The sequence below is a fragment of the Myripristis murdjan genome, chromosome 8 (assembly GCF_902150065.1).
Source record: "Myripristis murdjan chromosome 8, fMyrMur1.1, whole genome shotgun sequence".
NCBI lineage: Eukaryota > Metazoa > Chordata > Actinopteri > Holocentriformes > Holocentridae > Myripristis > Myripristis murdjan.
The window spans coordinates 13931485-13938291 of record NC_043987.1 but is presented as its reverse complement, the minus strand read 5'-3'; positions in this window follow the sequence as shown (position 1 = coordinate 13938291).

Below are 6807 nucleotides of genomic sequence, written 5' to 3'. Positions count from 1 at the left end.
GAGGGGATTACAGTAATGCCTCCAACTAAAATATGTATGTATAGTTTAGGATGTTGTGCATCCCTGGGAACAATCACTTTGGATCTTATATAAACTGATTGAGAAATACAGCTTTCGAAAAAAGAAGTGGTTTTGGGGCACAACTTGCCCCCGGTGCGGGGTAAATTGTGCCATTAGAGAGAATACACTGGGGTAAATTGTGCCATTGATAACTGAAGTAAAACAGATCATTTTAATCTCACAAATGATAATGCTATATAAAAGCAAAACAAATTCAATACAAAATTATTTATTTATTAATTTAACAAGATCACAGGCCACTTTTCTATAACAAGGCCTAGCGCCACATGAACACATACCCAGAACAAAATAAAACTTCAGAAATGAGCACCTGCAAATCATCTTCACCTGAATCTGAATAGTTTTAGTGATCAAAGGTAAGAAGACAATGTACAATAACAATAAAATACAATAAAGTAATGTATAGTATATAATCACAAGTTGTGCCACTGGCACAATTTACCCCAGGCCCTTTGGCACAAATTACCCCAAGCCCACCATTTTGAAAAAAATGCATCCCCCAGCTGTTTTGAGCTAACGTCATGCTAACTGTATAGACTCATGGTGTAGCTTACTAAAGTACTAAAACCTGTGTGAACTGTTTTCAAAGTTTTCTATAATTGTTCAAACACAGCAATCAAAAAACCTTGATCATAGAAATTTTACTTTGGAGGGCAAAAAAATATTTTTTGAACTGAAATGTGCTTACTTCTCAAGCCATGTGTCTCCCTTCTTTGCAGGATGAGTGAAATGGATGCCTCTTCAAAAATATGTGGTCACATGACCAACTTCTTCTATGGTTTTCTAGATAACAGGGGTGGCACTACTTGCCCCTTGGCACAAATTACCCCACTCTCCCCTACAGTTTTCCACATGTACCCGACAGTGTATGGATGGGCCACACATGGTTTGTAACACAATAACCATTTATGATTGTAACAAAAAGTAGCTATTGCAATTAGATCCCTGAAGGGCAGTAAGGTATATCCCCAAAATTTTTGGCTAGATGGGTCACAGGGTCACTAAAACTGGTAATGTTCTTCCTCTAGGAGTCATGAGTGAGCACAGCAAATGTGAAAAGTTTCAAGTATAAATTACTAGAGTTATTTTCACAAATTGAAAGTTTGGCCTGAAGGTTGTGCTGGAGGAAAGGTCATGGGGTCACCAAAATCAGCAGGATTCTTCATGGAGGTGTCATGCTTGATGTACGAATTGGAGTTACAGTCCCATCCTGGATCTGTGGTGGTCGATGGGTCAAGTCCATAATTGCCTACCCCCAACATCATCATTTCAGGGATCTAAAAAAATACTAAATTAAATTGTAAAGAGTAAATTATAGTAAATTCTGACATGCAATAATTATTATGAAAATCTCATTGAATTCACTTCCTTACAAATTATCAAAATTCCTGTATCTTGTCACATCAGTATATTTTCCAATATATCAAAAGCAGCATTTTGTATGTATATTTCAATACAATGCATTATATTAACACAATATGCACATTACACATTATTATTTGATATATAATATGGTTTGTATGTGAAATATCAGTAGGCAGCCTCTTCTATTACTTATTCATCTGTGTTAATCAGGCTGCAGGCTGAAAGAATATTCACCTTATATAACTTTGTATATCTTTGTAAGTAGCAAATAAATCGAAACATTAATCTAACTAAAGCATTAAATAATTTAATTTAATTATTTAACATATTAACAGTTCCTATATAGAAAATATATTTGTCTTGGCCTCCAGACATATGCTTCAGCAGGGTATTCATACATATGTAGCAGTCTATGCATTTATGTGTATAGGTATTAATATTCTTTCTTTGTGTGCATTTATACATTCATGCATTTATTCATGCTACCTGAGTGAAGCTGGAGGACTGGCAAATAAACAAGCATCATGCATATTTCATATACCAACAGTGTATGCAAGTAAAATGACATTCCTGTGTTAATGCACTTATGAATAAATTACTTCAAAATAACATGCTACCATGCATAGCAACAATGACTTACTGACTATGCATAAGGTGTTCATAATTTTGGTTGTAACTATGACTTTTGTGGGACGGAAAGAAACAAAACCTTCTTTATGCTATACAGTGTCATAGGGAGATTTGTCAGATGTTGCTTATGCAAAACCTGAACAGAGGTGCTCACTATGTTCGTATGTCTGGTATGATGTTCACGCATTCTGTTGTGGATTCACATCAATGGCAATTTCATTGCCATCTAGTGAGAAACTTAACAAAAAATTCTCAGAGTCCCAATTATTTATGTTTGTAGTGGTAACTGATGTGATACTGAGAACAAATCGCCCACTGTTGTAGGAGATTTTTGCAGTTAGACTGTAAACCACAATATTCAAAAGCTGTAGTAGCTGGCTTCACCCTGAATGTACAAAATATTATGGACAACTCCCTGATATTGAGCTGTAGCCTTGTTTTCAAATGCTTCAAAGAGTGCCAAAGTGTGGGGCCTTTGCCACTAGTGGCCTGCTGGCTTGGTACATGTGTGGGAGATGCAAGTAAAGAATGATGGGGTTTGCATATTTTGGCCTGAGGATGGCGCAAGAGAAAAGGTCACAAGGTCACCAAAGTTGACAGGGTTCATCCTGTGGGTAGCTATGGCAAGCCACTTTCACATGTACTTTCACATAGCATAAGACTTAAATCATTTTCATCCTCCTCAAACTATTCAGTAAGCCCTTGTACACTGAGGATGGGGGCGTTGTCATCCTGGAAGAGACCACTCCCACCAGGATAGAAAATATCACTGCATAGAGGTGGTCACTCAGAATAACTTCTGTATACTGATCTCTCTAATGTGACAAGTAGACTCTGAACTCTCAAATTTATCATAAATTGACAAATTGTGCAGCCTCTAACAATGAACAGTCAGTCAGCACAGATGAGAAGATTTATCTGGATTTACTTTGTTGGTGCACTTTTTTTGTAATATCCAGGTAAAATAATCTAGTTTGACACATTTGTCTTTTTAGATTTGCAGTGAAAAGATCTCATCTAACAAAGTTATTGTTGCTAAAAAGTACCTCAGCAACTTTTACTGTTATGAATGAAGAGTATGAATGCACTTAAAAAATAATGATAATCCAGTAATTGCATTTTGTGATATCTTCCATGCAAAGATGATATTTTGGCCTGGGGATGGTGCCACAGGGATGGTCATGAGGTCAGCAAATTCATTCTGTGAGGAACATGCATGCACTTCCAAAATTTCATACAACACAATCATACAATCAGTACAATTCAGTTCATACAATCTAACCAACTTTGAGTTTGTGATATGTGGCTTTGGAGTAAATACTGAACAGAGAGATGGACGCATGAACATGGCCATCCCCAGGCTTCATCCTCCTTAACTCTTGCTTGGCTTTATTTGCACATCTGTAGATTTAATAAGGGAGATAAAAGAAAAAAGGGGGATAATGGCTTTTACATCGATTTAAGTCATGGGCATAAATATTATGTTAGCATTAAGTGTTGCTTTGCTATCTGAATTTTTAAAACTGCTTAGATAAAGGTATAATTACCATGACAGTGCTGTTTAATTTTAAATGAACTTGTTTTTGTTTTGTTTTGTTTTGTTTTGTTTTTCTCACAACAAACGTTATAGTGGGATTTGAGGAATGCTTTCATTTAAAGGACTGACTCAACTATTGAATGTTTAATGAAAAATGTCAGGGATCTATTGATAATGGATAAACCATATCATTGTCAAACATCTGGGTCAGAGAAAAAAAAATCATTAACTGCCCACTGAATCTTTGACATAAAGATAAGGCTGGAGGATATGAACAAAATGAAATATCACAATATCTTTGACCAAATGCCTTGATATTGATATTGTGATGATATTGTAAGAATGACTATTTGTGCTTTTATAAGGCATTTGCACACAAAACATCATTAATAGTGTGGATATGACCAAGTAGGTAGAGGCAGGTAACAGAACAGCTAGAGCAGACCAGCCTTACAAAACTGTATCCTTTTATTACCACCTTTAGAAAAACAAACACAAATGCCGCGGGACGGTACTGGAGTCACCAGAGTTAACATTCACACTGTCTATGGCAATGCTAAAACTTTTATAGATATTCAAGATTCAAGATTAAATAATTTATTGCCACAACTTTATGGTTTTTATTGTTTTTTATATGTTTTTTTTTTTTGTTTTTTTTTTTGTTAATATATATGGAAATTTGTTTTGGTGTGCATGGAGATCACAACCATAAAAAAATAATCCACAGAATACATACTGTAGGCTCCTAAAAAAGACCACAAAAACGTAAATGGGGTGACAACAAAAACAATACAGTTACAATTACATTCACAAGCCAACATGAATTTTGTCACAAAATTTAATTTTATACATTGTTCTGAAGTAGCAATCCTCATTTTCGTAGTAACTTGTTGTGCAATGACAAATAAACTCATTCATTCATTCAACTCTTCCAACCACCATTACTAGCACTGTTATGACAGCTTGGCTTTTTGATGGCGCTAGATGGAACGTCATAGGGTAAAGTACTATCACCTACCCAACATGAATGTTGGAACCAAATTTCATGGCAATGCTAAATTAGTTTTTGATACATTCGTGGGCAAGATAAAAAAAAAAAAAAAAAAAAAAAAAAAAAAATCACTTCCTGGTGATGCTATAGGGAAGGTCATAGGACCACCTACATGGCTAGGTTTCATCCTCTAGTCTAGGCAACATGAATGCTGTCACCAAATTTGATGGCAATGCAAATACCTTTTAATTTTATTAGCGTGCAGTCTTTGGTCAGACAGGAAAATATACACTGAGGAATTAATCAGGGAATAAGGACCAGGTGTGTATGTGGACAGGGGAACAGGCAGGGAGCTGATTGGCTGGGATAGGGGAAAGGAGCAGGTATACCAAGGGCAGGGCTAATAAGGCTGGTGTGGAGCAGGAGTGCTGTTTAACCTGGGTGCGACTATTAAAAAAAATTAAAGGTACATTTGTCATTGTGACCCGGAAATGGAAAACTCTTCTCTTCCTCTTGCTTCAGAAACAGGCAGAGGACACTTGTCGCCTCCTTCTCGTCTCATCGACCTCTTCTCTCACATAGGATACAGAACACAGCTGCAATCTGCTGCCCCTCTTTTTCGTAGGTCGTAATGGCGTAGTGCAAACCAGCGTGTAAGTGCACAGCTGCCACCTAGCTGAGATACCATACAAAAGTTGAAATCATGGCTGTGCTTTAACCCGCTCCACTGATGTAAATGCTGTAAAATCAAAAACAGATAATAATACAAGCAAGCTAATAATTTTGTTCCTATGTGAGTAAACAGGTTGACACTATGTTGCAGTGTTTGAAAATGAAATCACAAGCTAAATAATGTCCTTGTGAATTACTCCATATAGGCCTATATGATCATGCACATGGGAGAAGGTTGCCTTCAGCGCTGAAACACTTTTCTAACAGAAACCCTCTTCTCCAGCTGCCAATGCAATGTCAAAATGTCACTAAAATGTCCCGGTTTTCAACACTACCAAATTTCAAAACCATCCTGGGTTTTTGCTATTCATGCCCACAGGTCACACTGAACATACACAGGTTAAACAAAAAAATGTTCAGCGTTTTCTGCTTACACTAATGGTACCAGGGTCAAAGTTTTCTTTTAGAAGCTATCTGACAGCCATTACATAACATTATATTACACCAGTTATTAATTAATTATTACACCTTGTGTTTTATGTTTACTAGTGTTATATTTTTTAATGATGTTTTGGTGGATTTTGGAAGAAAAAGCAATTTTTCATCTGTGGAGGCACTTTCCATGGCGTTGAAAGGTGTGCTCGGTAGGTGTGTTAATTGCTGAAATAATTGTCTCCCATCCTGACGCAAAACGCCTATGATGTGTGCATAAGTGCGTGTGTGTGTGTGTGTGTGTGTGTGTGTGTGTGTGTGTGCGCATAAAACTCCAGTACACTGAAAGGTCCTGGTTTTAGGATTTGAAAACATAGTCACCCTAAGGCAAATTCAGTGAAATTCTTTGGCCAGTCTGCTGAATTAAAAGGGTTTTATCACTGGAAGCTAACATAAACCATCTTTTTGTGAGAAAGATTTGTGATATTAGGTAATAATAATATCAGTTGTCTTTCTGTCAGAAAGGTTACTGCACTTAAAGTTGTGAGTCTAACCTTTGCCTCATATTGAAAATGCCAAGTCAACATTAATGTTAACTGCTTAGCAGGTAAAGGAAAAGTTAGTTAAAAATTCTCAACCAGACTATTGAGATAAACATGCTTTACCACTGGCAACTAATAAGATAAGCCAGCTTTTGGAACAAAAAAAAAAAAAAAAAAAAAAAAAGTTTGCGATCTTAGGTAATAATAACCATTGCCTTTCAGTCAGAGAGAATTGTGCATTTATCACATTTATCTGTTTATATTATCTTATCATTTATCTGTAGCTAATAATATCTACGCTCTGTCAGAAAAGCTAGTGCACTTGTAGCTAATAAAACCACCTGTATTTCTGTCAGAAAAGCTAGGACATTTATTACTGATAGCTACTATCAGTCATATTTCTGTCAGAAAAGCTATTGCCTGAATCACTGGTAGCAAATATCAACTGTCTTTCTGTCAGAAAGGCTAGTGTATTTATCACGTGGAGCTAATATCCACTATATTTCTGTCAGAAAGAATAGTGCATTTATCACTGGTAGGTAATAATATCAACTGTG